This window comes from Mytilus edulis, chromosome 3 (assembly GCF_963676685.1).
Source record: "Mytilus edulis chromosome 3, xbMytEdul2.2, whole genome shotgun sequence".
In the NCBI taxonomy this organism is placed as follows: Eukaryota; Metazoa; Mollusca; class Bivalvia; order Mytilida; family Mytilidae; genus Mytilus; species Mytilus edulis.
The window spans coordinates 73,302,463-73,325,037 of record NC_092346.1 but is presented as its reverse complement, the minus strand read 5'-3'; positions in this window follow the sequence as shown (position 1 = coordinate 73,325,037).

The window sequence follows — 22,575 nt, the reverse complement described above, 5'->3', positions numbered from 1 at the left end:
CAAAATGTCGCGAGATTGCTGTGAGTCAACGTATTATAATGAAACATACATGCAATGCAATTATTTTGAAATAATATTTTATAAATCATTCATTTCTTGATTTTGAATTGAAAGCTATAGTAACCACTAACTTGGTTCAAGCAATTATTGTAAGGAAGGACATTTTGACTAATTAATCATTCCGTATAAAAATGTGGTAAATGTGTATCAAATCAAGATAGAAAAAATGTTGGCAAATCTTTTATAAGAAATACGATCATGAAAATATATCAGCATTTTTTAGCACGACGAAGAGATCAGCTGACATGAAACAGAGGCGAAAAATACCAAAGGGACATTTAAGTCGACGAATTAACAGATAAAGCAATGTCAAAAAAAAAAAGACAAAAAGGCAAACACAAAACCACAAACCACAAAATAGATTTAAGTGATTTAAAGGGTTTGAAAATGTACCAAATTGAAAACTTTCATACGCTAAACAACACACATAGTGACGTACTTGCAGGTTTGGGTACTGCCTTTGCCATTGCATTGTTATAAAAAAAAACTTTGTTTACAAGAAACCAAAATAAGAATATCGAGGAACAGTTTCCATATTATCATTATTAGATACATTAGTAAAATTTGACTCTGGTGTAAACTAAGTTCTGAAATGAGTATTTTATTTATTTTTCGAGATTTACAGGTAAATGTTTTTAGTACATCAAATATCAAAAATATCTAGCACTTTTTGTAAATTTTTTTTCATTTTATGAGTTTAAGAGTTCTCCCCTTATATTTGATGTGTTTCCGTCAGTTTTAGTTTTTAACACGGATTTGTTTATTTCTCAATCGATTTAGAATGAAATTCAAAACAGTGTGGCTGTGGCCATTGATTGACACATAAAATTCATCCATTGACTGGGACAATTTACGTGAACGTTTGTCTGTAACGACCACTGTTCACGACGTACCTACGATAGACATTTAAACTGTGGGGTCACCAAAGGTTTCTTAACGCCTTTAATTATAAAATAGTTCAAAAAATTAATCAGGAATAACCTTTATGTTTTGATTTATATAATTGATATAAATCAAAACATCGTGTTAATTATTTCTGATTAATTTTTCGAATTACTTTATTAAGGTGTTGTGAACCTTTGGTGACCCCATAGTTTAAGTGTCTTCAAAAAGTACATAGTGAGCAGTGGTCGTTACATACAAACGTTCACATAAATTGTCCCAGTCAATGGGTGAATTTAATGTGTCAATCAATGGCCACAGCCACACTGTTTTGAATTTCATTCTATGGATTTTAAACAGCGGTATATTACTGTTGCCTTTATTTATGTAAATAATACAAGATCTTCTGCATTAAGTAATAAACTTTATTTTCATTACCAATATCTAAAAAGTCTATTCAATTTCAATTGGATAGTTTATGAAACTGTATCTCAAATGAGGTATGCAAGCTGACAACCATAAAATTGAGAATGGAAATGGGGAATGTGTCAAAGAGACAACAACCCGACCATAGAACAGACAACAGCAGAAGGTCACCAACAGGTCTTCAATGCAGCATACAAATCTACGATCATGTTCAAATGTAATTCCAGCAAAGTGAAAGCACGTGTTTAGTTATCAATGTAATTATTCAGTAACTGCAGTTTCATCATCAATCGCATCAATCTCCTCTGGTTCAGGAATTTTTTCAACATCTGATAGATACTGACCAAAGTTGTAAACTCGATACTGTTTGTCATTATACATACAGAAACTCAGATATAACTCCTTATATTTGTTTTTTAGTTTTATTTTTAAATGCTTTTATTTGTTTTGACAAAAATCATTTTTGCACGAAATACTAGCAAACGAGCTTTTGACGTTCATTATTATTGAACTATTAGTAGTACACATTTTTCTTTAGGAGCCAGCTGTAGAACGCCTCCGAAAACAGGATTTTCTCGCCGTGTTTAAGACCCATTTGTGGCCTTCGGCTGTTTTCTGCTCTTTGGTCGGGTCGTTGTCTCTTTGACATATTTCCCATTTCAATTCTCAGTTTTATTTGAAATATACTATCTTTTGGTGATCCTTTATATTCGTAAAATGTCCCAAAGCTATGACTTTTCGACTATCTATGCTACACGTAAGAACATTTTAATTTTTATCAAGTTTAAGAACATTAAATTTAAAAATCTGAGAACAGAATCATTTCGTGGAAATTATGTAAATTAAATTTAGAATGGAAATAGGCAATGTATGAAAGGGATAACAACCCGAACAAAGAACAGAAAATGGCCAAAGGCCACCAATGGGTCTCGTTTTAAATAAAATTTCAGTAGTTGCGAGTACTCTAAGCTCGATACTTTGTGTCTTTTGTGTTGATGTAAGTTATTATGTGCTACTTGTCAACAGTTTTTTTTTTATGTAGCGAACTCAATGCATATATATAGAATGAACCTGTAGATTTCATGACGAGTCTAGAAGCTGAGATGTTGCAATGATACAAATATGTGGATCCCAGGTGCAGTCACTTTATACCCTTTTACTTAAATTCACATAAACAACAACGTAGAAATACAAAAAGTAAAGAAAAAGTCTTATTTCTGTTTTATTCCACTTTCTTGGTGGAAAATATTTTTAAAGCAAGACTTAAAATGTTTCCTGTGTTTTTGCTGCTTTGAAATTTTTCATAGTCTGTTTTTGGCTTTGCAGAAGGACTTTTCTCTACTGTTTATGACTTTAATTCAAACCTTTTATGAGCTACCGATAATAAAGCGTAGAACGATATGAATGTAAAACTAGTTGGTTTTTTTTAAAGTCAATTGTGTTGCAAGTCTGTAATGTACGTTTAAAAATATTTGGCTGCTTGGTCCAAATTATGTTCACATCAACCTATTATGTATGTTTCTTTTTTAGTCAATATAACCGAACTATAACCAAATGTCATACAAGTGGGGGGTTAAGCTAACTACAAAACCAGGATGAATCCACCATTTTCTTGGTGAAATGCCTGTACTTTTTCTGCAATATAACAGATGTTTATCACACAAGCAGTCTGTTAATTCCTAAATTTCGACTTTGTCAACCAACACACACCATCAACCCCTTTTTGAAATTTTCGGTATCTTTTTTATTCTTTTTTCACGTAGTGATATATGAGTTCAGTCACTAGCAATTGATTGTTACGGTTTGTTTTTCATGATGTTATGTCACCGCTGTTACAGGTTAGGGGATGGTTGAAATCTCACAAACATGTTTAACCACGCCACAATTTTTATGAGCTTGTCCAAGTCAGGTGTCCGTAGTTCAGTGGTTGTAGTTGGTTATGTGTTTTTAGTTAAATGTTTTGTTATAAATTAGGCCGTTAGTTTTTCTCGTTTAAATTGTCTACTGTTTACATATTTCATGTCCGGGCCTTGAATAGCCGAATATATGTGGGGTTTTTTAAGGTCGTATGGTTGTTTATAATTGCTTAAATTTACTTCATTTGAACTCTGGCAGATAGTTTTTTCATACAACATAACCAACGCGATCTAAAATTATAGCCAATTGCATCTAAGATCAACTTTTTCTGTGATAGTTGTTACCTTAGTTTCATAATAGTTTCTCAATTTATCAAGGGGAACTTAAAGAAGGTTTGTTACAGAACTTGTCAATATCGAAGTACTTATTACTGACCTGGTGATACCATTGTGAACCACATGTAATAGTCCACCATAAGCGGTTACGACCAAGATCTTTAAAATGAATCTTATTGTCATGCTATCGAAGCGCTTTATAAGATCAACCTTCCTCAGGAACACTCAAAACCAAAGGTGTAAAAGTACCGAAGATGTGAATAAACCAAGACTAAATTATGTATTTACGCCAGACACGCGTTTCGTCTACAAAAGACTCATCAGCGACGCTCGAATCCAAAAAAGAGTTAAAAAGGCCAAATAAAGTACGAAGTTGAAGAGAATTGAGTACCTAAATTCCTAAAAGTTTTGCCAAATGCAACTAAGAAGAGCTTTATGACCAAAAGCGATCGCAAATAATAGCCAAGGTTATCTCAGATCATCTTTGACTGAGGGAATCGGACCTAAGATTCATAATATTTTCTAAATGTATCAAGGTGGAAATTAAAAAAAAAATTTGTTTTAGATCACGTCAATACATGGAATACTAAATAACCGGTATTGTTTGTTGACGCCATATATAAAACACCCCATAAACACATAAACACCGTAAAAAAAAACAAGTCGTTCGACGGCAGTGATTTGATATCACATATGAATATAAGGCCAATGCAATTATATTGCAAAAATAGCACATGTGCAGAATAAATTCATATATATAGCCTTTCCGTTATGACATATAATCACAATTTATTAACAAAGCGAAAAAAATATCCGTTGTTAAGGCTATTGTGCATAGTTAAGTTTACCCAAAAAAAAAATGTCAATAAGCCATTTATGAAAAACTGTTCAGGCATGCCTGTGACGTCACAATTACATTACACAAAACAGATTAGCAGTTAAAAGTGGCCGAACTATATCATCGTATTCAAATGGTGTATAAGAACTGAAACAGTTGGAAAGCTTACAGAATATGAAGGTCTTAAAAAAATGGAAGATAAACTTTGCCTTAGGGAGTTGAAACCTTAGTTTATTCATAATTTTAAATTTCAGATAGATTTGTTTCAATCAAGTCAGTATCAAAGTACTGACCATTATGCTGATGATATCGGTGTACCGTTATTGCAAATTTTTTTAACCAGATATACCCCTCTATCATTCTTTTTTTAAGGACACGCGATATCATTCGTAATGAAATACCTCTTACCTTAACATTTAATTTCACACTCCAAAAATTTTTATGTTACTGGGATGTTCATTTTAATTTCCAAGAAGTGTTTCTCGAAAACTTCGATTTCTTAGAACATTTTGACTCGCAAACATAAAAAAAATCATTTAAAAATGATTTTTGTAACGAAAAAAAATATTGAACACCAAATAAAAATCTTTTATTTTATTTGTTAAGATAATAAATAAAGTTAAAAGTCTTGTAGAAGAAGAAAAAAATGCACAACTGAATGATGCAAAACAAAACAACTATCCCCAGTTAATTCCATACACTAAACAATTTAAATTATGCTGATAAATAAATCGTTCTTTCAGTCTGGATTGTGGTAAAATTGCACACAAAATTAATTAAAAAGACCTACTTCAGGTAAAAAAAAATCCCAGGTTTTCAGGTTTAGAATATGACACAAATATGAATCGTCTTTTCATGCTTTAATGTCATCAAGATAAATCAATTGATTAAATGAGACGAATCTGTCGAAACACTATAATCGTAGTCTTGCATATAATGTTTCAAACTTTCGTCAAAACATCGCATTTTGTCCATATTTTAGAAATTCGTTTTCCAACTTTTTTCAACTTTTGCTTTGGATCTTCATTTCAAAATTCGGCATCCTATGGAATTTTATTAGCTGTTTCCAGGTCCCTTATAATTCATCTTACTGAATACACTTATCGCATGTTCTGTTGAATCATTTCACTTGATAAACTTGTCCATTCCTAATCTGACGAATTTTCGTTATAATGAAGTGCATAATCACGTATATATGATGCTTCGTATGCATATTAGAAGTTTTATAGATAATGTACTACAGAAAAACGACGAGAACTATAAGATTTCCCTTATACGTGATCTTCAATATACATTCCAATGTAGTATACAAGTAGGATTTAAAAGATCGACTGGCAATTAATTTCATTCCATCTTGATCAGTTAAATCATTTTTGTTTGAATGAGAATTGTTCTTGCTTAAATAGTTTCAAAAGATAAACGACTATTGAAATGTTGTAGCTGCCAGTTGCCTCAAATTAGGCATTCAAAATAATGTATATAAACCCTGATCCAAGGCACATTTTATATAAGCTTTGTTTTCAACAAAATATAGTTCAATCAATCATAAGACGAGTTGGCCTTGAAGAAGAAAAAAAAAGAAAACAAGATGTTTACTTTTAATTTGCATTTATAAAAACAAACAGAAAAAAGATAATAACATTCCTGTCTAATACCATAAATGTACATTTTAGAAAAACGTATATCTGTATTCCGTAGAAGTTCAAATCAAAGAAGATTGATAATTCCGATAGTTATTGAAATAAACGATGTTCATAAAAACAAATATAGAAATAGGTTTCTATTTTTGCATTTTATAATGATTACCTTTACCTTTGAAGTTAAAAAGAAGACCACACAAAACGGCCAAAACTCAAAAAAAATAATCTCACACACACACACATAGACACACAAATATAAAGTATATATTTTTTAAACTAGAAAACTAGAAATAAGTTCAATTGGGTAAAGTTTTTTGAATGATCTTATTATTTATTAGAGTTATTATTCACTAAGTAGAGTTTCTGCAGCAACTTCATAGAATTATGTTTTTGTCAGTAGCATTTCTTATACATGCTTAAAAAGTTTGATTATTTCTTGACTGCTATATGATACTTACATGTATACATGATTACTTATCAATTACATAAGGCAGCTGCTGTTCAACACAATGAAGATTCTATCAAACAACAAATTTGACGCATAGGGTAATGCACCTGTTTAAGGGGTTGTAAAATGTATTGTATGTGTAATCAACTGTATCATAGTTATTAAAGGATCAGCCTACTAAAGTCTCTGAGTCACAACCTCTCGTGGTACAATCGAGTAAAGTAGACAGCAGAGTATGTCGAGAAGAAGGCCACATCTGTGATTTCATCCTCCAAAAATTAAGATTATGTCTTATCTAGCAGAGAATGTGTTATGATACTACACTTGAATTGTATTGCACGGAAAATAGAGACAAACAGTTATCAGAAAGAACCATCGAGCTTTCATCGTACAGTCTATATGAGTAAATGCAATCTGCATGTATAAGAACTATAATTTAATGTAGTAAACCAAACGTTAAAATGCACTGTATACAAAAAAAAAACAAGATAAGTAGTGGTATAAATGCCAATCAGACCAAAATCTACATAATGCTATTTCTTTATGATACTCTTACTTTTTTCGTTTCTGTATTTTGTTTTGCATTCAACGTGAATAAGTAATGAATGGAAGATGCACTGCTCAGTGCTTCGTTGTAAAAAAAAAAGGAGATAAAGAGCAAATTACTGATTTAACAACTGGAGACGTATATTTTGAAGTAGCTTCGAATTACAAACCACATCACATGGCAATTCCAAGGGCTGAAATAGATATGATTTGTTTACGGTAATTTGATTAGATTTAACCTTAGTTTTCATTCCAGAGAAACTTTAAACGGGTTAATATTTTTTCCAAAGGATCTATTTTTTAGCTCTTGAACTAACTTTTTGCAGTCCCTGATAGTGTTTTTTGGAAATTGGTCAAACGTGAAATCTCTAGCGTTCCCTTGTAACCTTGGTAACAACTTTTGAAGTCTATCTTCCACGTTCCAAGATTTAAGTTTAGCGACTGCTGTTGAACCAAACGTACCACTTCTCTTGATTTGCAGTAATAATTGTAATAAAGGAACGAGTGGTAAGTTCTAAATAAAAGTAGCTCATTATTCCTGGAATAACGTTTTCTTAAAATAGTCATATCATTTCATAGAAACTTGACGTTGTAAAAAAAAATGAATATACTTTGGATTATAATAAAAACTCAAAAGTCGAAAAAAATCAAAGTAAACTACTATGGTCGTTAGTTCGTAAGTTTGGCATTCTGAATATTTTACGAAGGGAACCCACGTAGACAACACTATGTCCAAAAGAAATGTCAATATAGTTATACAAATAGCCGGAATAGTTCTCATTTGAGTTTGCATTGTAGAAAAAAAAAGAATTTGCATTCATGAAAGCTTAAACAAAAATGAAAAGATATTTATGTTTTCCAACTTGAGTGTATATTTTTGAAATACATATATCTGTTTTCTGTATAAGTTCAAAAAAAAGAAGATTGGTAATTCCATTAACTGTGGAAATGAACGATGTTTATTAAATTTTTGAAGAGAGATATTTATTTTTACATTTTGTAAATGATTAAAGATATCGGCTGTTTCCAATTGCAATTAAAAGAAGACCACATAGAATCGTCAAAACTCGAAAAATTGTCACGCACACATATATAGTATATATATATATTTTAAACTAAAAACTTGAAATTTGTCAATTGGATTTAGTTCGTCAATGGTCGTTTTATTTTGAAGAGTAAGAAGGGAGAAAGACTACATATCTTTATTTTTTATTATATCAAAAGTTTGAAAGTGCAATTCTATTGTATGATAATTACATGTAAATATACAAATTAATTTACAATAACGTTCGTTAGGCTGCTGTTATTCAGCATCATGGAAATTCCATCAAACTACATGCTTGGTGCATAAAGCAAGGCACCTGTTAAAGGAACTTCGTGCGTTCAGGGGGAAAAAACGACGAAAGAAGCTAAACAGTAAAAAACATTGTAGGACCAAATATCTGTTGCTATACATGTTGTGAAATATATATATATAGAGAGATATAAGTGTCTAAGAATGTAACTTACTTATGAGTGTTATAAAATTAGTTGTTTTATTTTATATATTATTCACGCAATATTTCGCTAAACAAATTAGCTTCAACGGGCGTGTGCATTTATCTAGGTGAAATCGGATGCATGACGAAAAATATCTTTGTAGCTTCATTTACACAAAATTTGTGTAAAAGTTTAACATATTTATTGACGGTCTATATAAAACATATTTTTGCCGCTTATTGTACATAGAAATTCTTAAATCTAAACAAATAGTTGTTTTAGTTAAATAGAATGAAATTTAGGATTTATTCCTTTGGTTTTGGGTAGAACTGTTTTTCCTCCCTCTCATTAAGTCCATCAGGTTCAACAGTACGTAGCTGATGCATCCAGGACCTTTCTCTCTGTTTTCTCCTTTTGGAGTTCCAATTTTGGTTTACCTCAATTATTTGAAAGGTGATATTATCAAAAGTATGTCCTGTTCTTAACAGGTGTCTCGTTATTGGACAGTTTCTTCCTTTTGTATAAAACGATCGGTGATTGTTAAGTCTGATGTTGAATTTAGTTTCTGTTTCACCAACATACTGCCGCTTGCATGTCCACAAGTAAGAACATAAATTCTATTTTCCGTTTTGCAATTAGATGTACCATATATGTTGTATCGCTGCTTGGTTACTGTGCTGCTGAATGAGTGGTCAGTGTTGGTGGCTTTACAGCACCTACAATTGCTTCTACCGCATTGTTTGTAACACCCAAATTTAGAAGTTTCTTGTTTTTTACTTTTGATGTCACAAGTATGTATTTGAGATTTTTGGGTCTGCATTAGGCAATAATAGGTGGGGATGGAAAAATTTCTTTTAAGGAAGAGTCATCTTTGATAAGACGCCAGAGCTTGCGGATAGTAAATGAACTATTTGTCAAATCGGGATGGAAGGTGACAGCAAACGGAATTCTATCTGCACGGGTCGTATCATCGTTGTATTCCATGAGGCTATCTCGATCTTTTTCTTGGGCTTTATCAAAACCGTCTGTGATGTTTTTGGTCTTGTATCCTCTTGATTTCAGTTGTGTTTTTAGTTGTCCCAAACGATAGTTCAGTTTTGAGTCCGAGGAGCAAATTCGTCTTAGTCTGATGGCTTGACTGTAAGGTATCCTCCTGGAGCAGTGTTTCGGGTTTTTGGAGAAAGGAACTGGTGTTTTCTTTGTGTGGATATCAGTTGTCATTACCCCGTTTTTTACAAATGAGGTGGTGTCGAGGAAAGCAATTTTCTCGCTTGAAAATTCAGATGTAAATTTAATTGAGTGATGGAACTGATTGCAATGATCTAAGACATCTTGTAAATGTTCTGCAGTATCGTTCCATTTCATGTCAATATCATCAATAAAACGGAGCCATGATAAGGGTTTGTATGGCACACTCAAAAGGATGCGTTCTTCGAGATCCCCCATAAAAATATTGGTAAAAAAAAAGGTGCCATTTTTGTTCCCATACTAGTCAATCTGTAAAAAGTGCTTGTCGTTGAAAATAAAGTTGTTATTTTCAAGCACTAGCTTGAGCAATTGAACTAGACAGTCAGTTTTGGGATGTTTATCCTTTCGAGTGTTCCATACTTTTTCACACGCGCCTATTCCTTCGTCTTTTGGAATATTTGTGTATAAAGAACACACATCCATTCAAACCAAAAGTGTGCCATTAGGTAAAGGACTTAAGGACTTCATTCTCTTCAAATAGTCAGTTGTATCTTGAATATGAAATGTAGTTGTTTAGCATGTGGTCTAAGGTGGTAATCAATAAATTCAGAAATTTTCAGTGGAATGGCCATTAGCTGATACAATAGGCCTCCTTGGAATCCCTTCTTTGTGGAGTTTTGGAAGTACGTAAAATCGACCGGCTGTGCAAGTTTCGTCTTGGCGTAGATAATCGTACGTATCGTCATCAATTTGTTTATCTTTATTCATTTCTGAGAGGACGTCATTAATTTTTCTACAACATTTAACAATGCATTAGCCAACTGTAGTCTCTCAATCAAATCCGCTCCTAGTACATTCGAAGGAAGTGGCCAACAAACTTTTTTCGAGACGATTGCCGAAGCTGTGATTTTGTTCATTCACAAATCTAGAACGATTCTTGTAGTAAAAGAGGGACGAAAGATACCAAAGGGACAGTCAAACTCCTAAATCTAAAACAAACTGACAACGCCATGGCTAAAAATGAAAAAGACAAACAGAAAAACAATAGTACACATGACACAACATAGAAAACTAAAAAATAAACAACACGAACCCCACCAAAAACTAAGGGTGATCTCAGGTGCTCCGGAAGGGTAAGCAGATCCTGCTCCACATGTGGCACCCGTCGTGTTGCTTATGTGATTACAAATCCGGTAAATAGTCTTAATTCGGTAGGTCACATTCATGAAAGGGAAGGGGATTGTAGTTACGACGTAAGGAACATATCCGATATCATTTGTGAAACGGTTATTCCATAACGGTCAACCAACTCGTGATGGCGTCCGTAAAATTTACGAAGGTATGATTTCAACTTCACCATTTGGAACTCTTGGTTTAATAGCTTCCTTGTGAGCAGTAACCCTCTATCAAGAAAATCATGATAGGAAATGCAAGCACGGGAATATCGTATCAATTGGGAGATATATACCCCGTATGCAGGTGCTGCTGGAATGTTGCTACTTAGAAATGGAAAGTTCACAATTGGAAAGCTGAAATCATCTCTTTTGTCGTAAAGTTTTGTTTTCAACCGACCCTCATTGTCAATTTCTAGATGTAAGTCAAGATATTAAGCCGACTTAACTGTATCTGTAGTATCCTTTATCTCAAATTCGATGGGATAGATGCGTTCCACATAGTCACCGAATTTTGAATTGTTTAGTGAAAGAACGTCATCTATATAGCGGAAAGTAGAGTTAAAGGATATTGCTAACTTCTTATCTTTCTTCCTAAGAAGTTCCTGCATGAAGTCAGCCTCATAATAATAAAGAAACAAGTCGGCAAGTAGAGGGGCACAGTTTGTTCCCATTGGGTAGTAAATGCATATCGTGTGGACAATCGGGACAAACAGATCTTAAAATGAGTAAAAAAAGTCTTCCATCGTACAGTCCATATATTGTTCATTAAATTTTATAGTAAATGTAATCTGCATGTGTATGAATAATATTTAAGAAATAATTGATTCAAGCTATACTTTATTGTAGTTTTAACATGGATAGGCATTATATTCGTGATTATTCTTGCCCGAGCGATAGTCAGAGCTAAATGAACACGAATATAATGCCTACCCATGTTAAAAAAACTACAATAAAGTAAAGCTTGCATCAATTATTTTGATTCTGATTAGGACAATTAAGGTAATTTCTATGTCCGATGTGTATAAGTGTAGATCGTTTGTGAAGGCTATTCCATGAATCTCCATTGTTTGTTTGTAAAGAAGCAAATGACTGGACTGGCACTGTGATTTTTCAGAGGGGGGAGTTTGAACAGCCAACATGAACGGGTGTCGTATCTAGGTCAAATATGTCAATTTTGGAATGCAACACATTACAATCATAATAAATGAATTAGTAACAACATGTGCATCATTTAAAAGTATAGAAGTGTTTTAAGTTAATGAAATATATTATATGCATGCCAATTTAATAAAATTCATTTTTCTGCAGTAGTCAATATACGAATGTGCAAACAAATTTTATTGGATTTAGAGCATGGATTTGTTCACAAAGCGAAAGAAGCACGTCACATTAGAATCTTATTTTGTACACCATTAGTTGAACAATGATCTACATTAAACAATGAGATGTGGTGTAAATTCCAATCAGACAACTATCTACCAAATGTTATTTCTTTATGACTTTCTTACGTCTTTGTTTAATGTGTTTAGGCTTGCAAAAATTTTGTTTTTGTTTGCATTCGACGTAAAAAGATAATGTCGATATGCATTACATAGCAATGGTGATTGGGAGAAGCATTGTATACTGTTTCGTTATATAGAGCAAAGAATATATCTGGGTTGTCTAATTACCGCATTTCTTAATCCGAATTACGAAACGCATAGTTACAGTAATATGTTGAATTTAACCTTAATTTTCTAGAAAGAAAAAAATACGAGTTAATTTTGTTTTTCGTTTTATGTTTTATTTATCTATGATGAGATTATTTTTAAGAGTGCTAAGTTTTTTAAAGAAATGATTATAACTAGTATACTGTGTACTAAAATGGTCTGTATTCATTTCTTAAATATGTACCCCTCCCTTGCGAAAAAAAAATACAATGGGATAATAAACCAAGAGTCATACAAACTTAAGACAAACAACAATTAAAATGAAACTTCCAAGGGGATTACCAAAAATGAAGTGGTTTATGCAACTATTATAGACTTCGGTATGGTCTGCAACAATGATAAAAATTACAAAATGTGAATCAATTCAAAACGAATAAAATCAAAGTGTATACTATAATTTAAATGGTTTTCAAAATGAGTGGTTAAAATCATGACTAAACAATAAACGATAACACATATGACAGACAAGACCAATGACTTGCTTTTGACTGGTACATATAGAATGTAACTGAGTTAAACATGTTTGAAAGCGTTCAAACACCTTCGACACCCCTAACATTTGACAGTGGTATTTGCACAAATCTGCTGGAAATGGCTTGACTCGTCAGAACGGTACGAAGCAAACAAAGCCAAAGTGCATTATTAAATAAATTGAATAAAAGTATATGTTTGAATCAGTCATATAACATTCTTTAGTAACTAGCATTGTATTATAGGACTAACATTTTTTCTTGTTCAAAATGAAATTCAAATTACCCTGACATTATGATTTATCATGAAACAGGGCAGGTTACATTTGATTACTCACTACTTATATAATCAGAAGACAGATTATATATTTTGTTTCTCAATCTAATTCGTTGTTATGTGTAGTTATATCATATAAGATGGAAATTAATTGTAATGGACCATATATCATCTTTGTAATCATTCTTTCTGTTTTATGAACCTCTTAAGATTGCATTTCTGATATGTCATAATTATCTTTTAACATGTTTAATAAGTTTAGTAAGAACGAATATCAGCTACTCTTAGCATTGTCTCTCCTCGAAGTGAAATTATTTGAATATACAGGTTTTTGCAACTTTTGATACATATTTTTTACCGAGAAAATTGAAATAAAATGTTTGCAGGAGTATATGATTATTATATATTCATTATGTTTTGTCTATTTTTTATTTTAATTGTAAATTGTGTAATAGTTATTTTCTCTGGTTTGTGGCATGATCAATTTAATTTTGAATAACCCTTTTGTGTTTTAATGCATTCAATAATTGAAGACTACCACTTTTATGCAAACACGCATGTAGCCAATGTGTAATTGTCAATTAAATTTAAAAAACCGAATCCACCTGTAGGATGTTCATCTATCACAGTTAAAATCATTCAATAAGTCAAAATTAACGATTTGTGTAAAAAAACTTAAAACGCACTAGAATGAACTGAAATAATGATTTAAGTTAAATAGTATATACATACTATTCGTAGTCAAAATGTATAAGAGCTTCATTATTGTTGCTCTACTTTGCAGAGCCATACTATTAGAAATTTCGTTTAGTTTGTTCTAACCCTGAATAATATAGCAATACATGACAGAATCCGGTCCATACTATTATTAAGAATGAATTGAAAATAAAATCAAATTGTATTTCTTTATTTTTTAATGAAAAAACATCAATCATGACTGCACTTGCTTCTTATAACAATGTCACTACAATCATGCACAGGGGAAAAAAGGTGGAACAAATACATGCAACAATCAGACTTGAATGCTTCTTTTTGTAATTTTATACAGTTGTAAAAGTGATGATCGTGTGCACATTGTTAGTATGCAGTGAATGCCTGTATAAACGCTTTGAAATATCAATAGAATTATAAAAATCATTATATTCATGACCTATTTGTCAATTAATGTGTTTATTTACCTTTCCTAATGAATTTATTTAACATGCAACACTTTTAAGGTTATTTATGATAGTACTTTGGAGCACCAACGATGATAAAATTTGTTCAGAATGATGTTCTTAAATGAATTATGTGGGGAACAGTTTGTCTTCAGTACGTAAATCATTGTGTACTGAGGAGAAAATGGTGGTGAGTGTAGGATGCATATAATCCATTTAGAAAAGAAAGATTACAGGATGCAACAATAAAAAAAATAAAACATATTAGTCTTTCAGCCTTTTACAATATATTGTTCCATTAGATTCTTTTTCTACCATCTTAGTTGCCCCCCCCCCCCTAAACAGTAACAAGAACGGAATAATGAAACATTAATCGATATAATCAGTTAACTTGGTTCAATTATGTCGAAGTCAAATTAAAAATAAATTTAAGAAAATGGATGAGACACATTTAAATCAAAGTTGTTTGTGTAAATAGTTAGCAACCATAAACTTTAAATCACCAATTGAAAGTATTCCTTACTATTTACAAGAACACTTTCATTTTACCAATAATCACAATTATAATTTACGTTCAGCTACATATGAGGAAAAACTACTATATCTTCTGAAGCCAAAAACAAACGCAATTATCTTCTTCAAATAAATATTTGTTTATTTATCTATTCTATTTATTTTAATCATATTTATCTCCATGATACCATTTAAACCTTAATATAATAATGATAATAATAATGAGGATAATAAACCGAGAAAAGGAATTTGATAGTATAAAAAACATAAATGAAAAGAAGAAGAATGAAAGACTGGGAGATCATCTTATTCTGTGAAGATGATGATGATGATTATGGTCCGTGTCAATATTATTAAGGAGCTTAGGTTCTAATACCCTCAGGCAAAGTTGACCTCAGATGAATTTTACTATCTCATTGTATGTCTGTTTTAGTTGTTTTGTTCTCTTCCGTGTTATTGTTGTTTCATTTTTTTTCTCTTATATTTGATGCGTTTCTCTAAGTTTTAGTTTGTAACCCGGATTTGTTTTTGTCTCAATCGATTTATGACTTTCGAACAGCGGTATACTACGATTGCCTTCATTGGTCATCTAGGTAGTCATGTATATAGGTATTTCTACATCATATAATAAGTGGCTTTCGAATTATTGGGTTGTGCGTACGTGGTGAATGTAAATCCAGTACAAGTTTTAGCTTTCTTAAAAGCTGTGAACTGCTTCGCTCTATCATAATTTTATGTAATATGTGTGTTGTGGTATTTTTAGATAGTTGATTGATATAAAATGGATTTACTTTAAGAGTGTGCGTTATGGGTGTGCCTCTCTGGAGGTGTGCCTAGATAAAATACAGATAATGCTTTTTTTGAAAACGATGTATAGGAACATTGTTTAGCAAAACAAATCGTGCATATTGCAGATTGAGCAAATAAACGTGTATTGATAATTTGTATTTCAATATTGAATTTCAATATGCAATATATGCATAATAAAACGAACATGAATTAATGACAGTCGGTCGGAACTGATATACACATAGTTCATTTTCCGGCTTTAAATGGCTTATCCTGAACGAGAAAAGCCTGTAATTCTTTATCTAATTTAAACCAATGGCTGTTGCTGATTCTCAGCCGCATCATAAAGTAACCAATCAGTGATCAGTAATAATTTCAAGATGGCGTGTATGTCTACTGAAACTAATAGCTCCGCACCGTGATGCGAATCAAAAACACTTCGGAAGCACCAAATTCCTACAGTGTTTAATATTTTCATCTTTTTGAAAACCTTTTAAAGAGGTTCATTCGCAAATATGGCTATACAACATGAATAATACATTTTTTCCTTTAAAAAATGTCCTGTACCAAGTCAGGAATATGGCCATTGTTATATTATAGTTCGTTTCTGTGTGTGTTACATTTTAACGTTGTGTTTCCGTTGTTTCGTTTGTTTTCTCTTATTTTTTAGTGTGAATTCACATTACTATAAGACGTGTCACGGTACTTATCTATCCCAAATTCATGTATTTGGTTCTGATGTTATATTTGTTACTCTCATAGGATTTTGTCTAATGCTTAGTCCGTTTCTGTGTGTGTGTGTGTGTGTGTGTGTGTGTGTGTGTGTGTGTGTGTGTGCGTGTGTTACATTTTAATGTTGTGTCGTTGTTCTCTTATATTTAAGCGTTTTCCTCAGTTTTTAGTTTGTTACCCCGATTTTGTTTTTTGTCCTTGGATTAATGAGTTTTGAACAGCGGTATACTACTGTTGCCTTTATTCATTACATTTCATTACAGACATATGTATAGATATATTGAGTGATCCAGGTACCAACCCTGACGAAAAGTGCTTAAAATATGAATAGTTTTGAAATAGGAAAGATAATATGATGATGTTTTCATTATGGTCGTGCTTACCATTTTTAAACTAAGAAGGGTGAAAGGTTTCTAAGTAAACAAAGTATATTTGACCATAGAACAGAAAAGAAAGAAAACGTGTACAAATCACCTAGATCCGGACAAATTGTTGATGGAATTGGAATTAGTATATTTGCGTATTATTTTAGGGAAATCTATTATATTTAATTACTAAATGTTTTGCTACATGCTATCCAGCAAAGACCAAAGGAGAAGGACATGAACAACATGTATGTATCATAGATTAAAAAAAAAGAGAGATGTGATAATATGACAAATAACATTGTGATCATTTACAAAATTGTGATATGAAGATTAGCCGCACAGGCGTACCATCTGAAAGCAACCATACATCATGTGCTGTTACGCACCTCTGGAAGAAGCTGATCAAAAAGCTCATCGACCGACTAAAGAAAGCTGTTATTAAATATAGTGTAGTTTGAAGAGTGATCTAAGAAACTAGACACCGTGTAGCCGGTGTTGTCGCTGCCTATCTCCATAAACTGAGTCCGAATATATTCATATGCATAAACATATATAAATTTAACCTTTTAATCTAAAATAGTCTGTTTCGTCATGATACAATAACAAGAATCGATCTTATACCTGGAAAGATGTTCTCATTAGTAAATGATGACTAAAACATGTTGTAATCATAGACCACAAATTGTCTAATTCAATTATCATTACATTTATCATAATCCAGTGTTATAAAGTTGTAAATCTATAAGCAAACTGAATGTCAATGACTTTGCGGTTCTATTGGAATTTATTGTTTTGCACTGTACGAAAATAATTATACGAGTTTGCTGTTTTCTTGAAAAATCTACGGATTGTGGCATTTGATGTCTGTCTCAAATTTATTCTAATACTAAAATTCCGAAGTTATTTGTATTGCACTATGTACCTTTGATAAATAACTTGATAGATATTAAGATGTATATGATTAACTGCTTAAAATAATACATTATACAATCAACATGTGCATTTGTCATGAAAAGTCAGGATTTCTGTTATAGAAGGACTTGAAATACTAAGTAGAAAAGCAAAGACCATAATTCGAGGGAGGAAAAATAACATTATGGTCAGAAGACAAAATTAATAACGTTCCAAAAATATCCCACCGAAAAGTAAAATGTTAGCAAAAAGAAGAGCGACGGTAAATCGATTGCTCCAGAAGTGTATGCAGTTTCTGCTCTACAAATGAAATGAACACCCAGTTTTGAGGACAAATGATAGGCAAGACCGTTACATATTATGAAAAATAAAATAATACAAAATGAATCACAGAAAACCTATGACCGCATGTTGATTTTTTAGAGGTTTGTCCATCATGGTGCGAACATACTATAACAATACCGTCATTTTGATTTCGCAGAGGGATTTAATCAGCTCTGTTTTCATTATTGTAACGTGATTAAAAGTAAAATAACAAAAATATCAAAGGAAAACTTCAAACCCTTATCAAATGGAAAAAATAAATAACATTTGAAGGCAAATGCTATTAATCATTTGGCAGAAAACTTCCATGCTTAGTTTAGTTGCGTGATCATTTTTTTTTTTGGAGGGGAAGGGGACAGTATACAAGATTTGTAACACAAGGAAATTTTCAGCCAAACTTTTAATAGACTGTAAAATTAGACAGAACGATTTTACACTTAGTAGAATTGTATTATTATGTTTAATTGATCATACTGTACCGTCATTTTGATTTGACCATTTCTGTGGGAGTATCGTAACTTTGAAAACTATTTTACCTATGTAACATTATAGCAATTTCTGAACGCAAATTCTCTCAGACCATTTGAAAGAAAGCCTTCATGCTTGGTTAGACATTTTGAAGCTTAGTCAACGACCAAACAGCCTATTCAGTTCTACGTGTGATCTTTTCTTATTACACTATGTCAATGTATTTCATGATTTGGACGTTGAAACATGATGAAATAAAATGAGAGTGTGCTTTAGTACACAAATGCCCCCGCTCAAGTTTCCTTGTCTTAGTGAAAATAATCATGACATCGTGACTAGTAATCTTATGTTTCACGTTTAAGAAACAAACACTTGAATTACTTCTACAGAAAAACAAATTCGGTTATCCCTATAACTTTCATATCAATAAAACGGAAATTTAAGTAATAACAAAATTAAGAAAATTCGTATCAAACTTTTTTGAGAACAGGCAATTAAAGGCTATGTTTCAACATGTTTTTGATATTTACGTGCATCCTACAGAATACTTAGTATAAAATTTTCTTTATATTCAAAAGTTTACTAGTTATTTACATCCACCCCATCGATATTCATATGCCGATCTACGTGCCCCAATTGCTTGGGGGGAAAACCATAAAGATTCCTGATATTGTGCATTTACGTGTCATGTTGCCTTAGGTTATAGTGCGGAAACGAACGTTCACCTTTTAATACTGGTATCTATGATGAGTTTATTTGAAATAATATTGTCAAGTAATAAAGGGCATAACTGTAGAACGATAAGAGACTCACTGTCCAAATTCAAAATCTGTCTGCGAGTTTAATACAAACTTCAGTCAAAGTGTGGAAACGAAAATTGGAAGACGTAAAGACGGACGATCAAGCGTAACACGTAATATTCCTTCGCTTAGCGGTAAGAACATAACAAAAAAGATGTCAAAGACACTGTTTCTTCACTAAATCCTCATCCGTTTCGTGCTTTTTGTCTCTCCAAATATTAATACTTTTTGGTGGTAATATAAAATTTCTAATATCCCTTTTATATCCAACCAAGAACCATTATTGTTTTTCTAGTAATACCAGAGATTTGTATCTATCAATGATATACTATAGACCTTGTGTTCCTACTCGACACTGGGGGAAGGGGGGGGGTCTTTTTTGTAGCTATAAACTCTTTAGTTATCGTTAAAAATCTTCTAGCAACTGTATTGACAAAGAATCGCATTTTTAGTAATATATTAGTCTATTTCTAAAATTTCATTGGACTGTTTTCCCAGGTGTATTTGTCCCTAATCTTTTGATATCAATTAATTTAGTTTTTTAATCGACGAACAGCTAAATTTAGAATATAGTGTTATAAAAAAGTGTAATCTATAGACGGAAATGTCTTAAAAAATTATTTGTAATTATGTGACATTGACATAAATGATAATTTAACCATATTAATGTTTAACCACATTATTGGTTTTTTTTCATCGTTGAAGGGTAATAAATGCTTCTTAAATCAGATGTACTTTGTTAATTTTTAAATTTATTTGAAATATTGTTGTTTATACCACTAAGAGACAATCGGCGAAAGATACTCAACGACAAATAAGTTATTAGTTCTTCGTTTTGAATTGATGGCTTTTTCTCAGCTTTATTTTTGTTCGTATAGAAAGGAATTATGGTCACCTACAAAGAGCAAAGACTAAACTATATCACAAGGTGAAATACATGTCTAGTAGATAATGCATTCCAATATGTTGCAATCCGTTTAGCACGATTAATTCGCTACGTTCTTTATCGATTATTACGGATTGTTCGATGTAACAATAATGATAGCATGCTACGACATTTGTGGTGTGCGACATCATTCAGGATTCGTTAAATCATGTTTTACAAATTGAGTTCATGTTTTTTATATATGTAATACTACATTCACTTCTAAAATATATTCATCACTTCACAGTTTTCAAATCCTAATTGATCTAATTACGAGTGTTCTTGTCACATTTTATTGAAATATATGATTATACAAGATGTTATATCATAATTTAGTTATAAACTATACATGTAAGTAATACGTCTTATTACACTTTGTAAAAATATTTGCAGTTAAATGCCGATATACGATTAATTTGATGTCCTATATTCAAGTCAAAACTTTTTTAATCCTTTTTTCCCAATGTACCCACTTTGTGAAAATGACTTTATTGATACGATGCTAGTACTTCCTATTCAAGTCACCAATAATGCTGTAGCTCTGATAGATTGTTAACAAATTTCAGCAGCTCATATATAATATAAACATATCCCCAAAACATTACTATATTCCAACGCATGTGTGTCCAATCAGGATTTCTTCGATACAAATTTTCTACAAATAAAAAAGCTACTGAATCAGGAATTATAAGTAGAAAAAAATACAAAAATGTGATTGCCAAACAGAACCTAAATAGCACATAACACACAAGATGAAAATAAAAAGGACTCTTTTAGGATATCAGCAGCAAGAAGAGTTGAACAACAAATGTTGTATGCTGGAGACATTAGACTTAGTATTTTAAATTAGCAGCATCGCAAGCGTTGGTGACGAAGAAAAACGGAGGTCTTTGTTGGTACATTGCTTTTAGGTTGTTAAACGATAGAACTATCAAAGATTCATTTCCAATACTCATAAAATAAAACTGTTCTTTATAATCGGCAGGTTGTGACATATTTTGATACTTGATATTGTGTTGGAATATTATCAGTCTACAAGTAAAGAAGAGCACTGCAACAATACTGCTCTCATTACAAAATATGAAATATTTGAGCATACTTGTCTAAAATATGGATATGGGCCTGTTTGCAACGTCCAGCCACATTGCAACGTCCAGCCACATTTCAACGTGATATTCAGCTCGTTCAACGAGGCATTACATGGGAGCCAGTATTAGGATATTTTGGTGATATTATAGTTCGTTGTAAAACATTCAAAGATATAAGTCTTAATTTTTGTTAAATAATTAAAAGATCAGTAAATACAATTTAAAATTGAAACCAAAATTTTTTTTTTAGCTCTATTAATTTTCGGGAAAATTGGTAAACGTGGAAGAAATTGTTATAGACAAAGAAAGCAGAATATGTAAAAACACTAAGAAGATTATGGTTTTGTAAATTACCATAAATATCATGAGAATCTATTCTACTACTGCGTAGAAATGTACCTCATTTCATGGCTTTCTCAATTTACTGTCTGAAAGGAGTACATCAACTCTACAGCAGAAATAACAAACATCTCGAAACAGACACAAAGGGGACTGTGATCAGAATAGTAGAACATCCATATAGTATTGGAAAACTATTTGATAGAATAGATTCACAAAATATGATACAGTAAAAAAATGAGATCGCCATAGGTTGAGACGTATTCATTTTTTAAATGCAAATACCTTTCTTTGAGATAAAGCTCAAACAGACCGATACAATCATATGATAGACTAATGAGATGTACTGATTGAGAAACATCCCTGTAGGAACGAATGTTGCGATTCATATTTTAAACGAATCTAGTGTAGTAGGTCAAGATACAGTAGTAAATAAAGGCAACAGTAGTAAACTGCTGTTCAAAAGGTATAAATCGATTGAGAGATAACAAATCCAGGTTACGATAGAAACACATCAACTATAAGAGGGAAACAACGAAACAACAGAAACAATGAAGTGCAACAAAAACAAACGCCAATGCAACATACATAAAAACGAACCATTTGATAACAGCAGCTGTATATGACAGTCATGACTCTATGACATTTCACCAGAATTATATTAATGAAAACAGATATGATCTGACTGTGCTGGATTTCACGCCTACACACGTTGTAGATGAAAGGGCAGACGAGAGCAGTATTCCAGACCAACATCGTGGCTAAACTATCTGAACACCAACTTTTAATTAACCTCTAAATGGAGTTAAGATGAGTTAGATCTAGGAGAA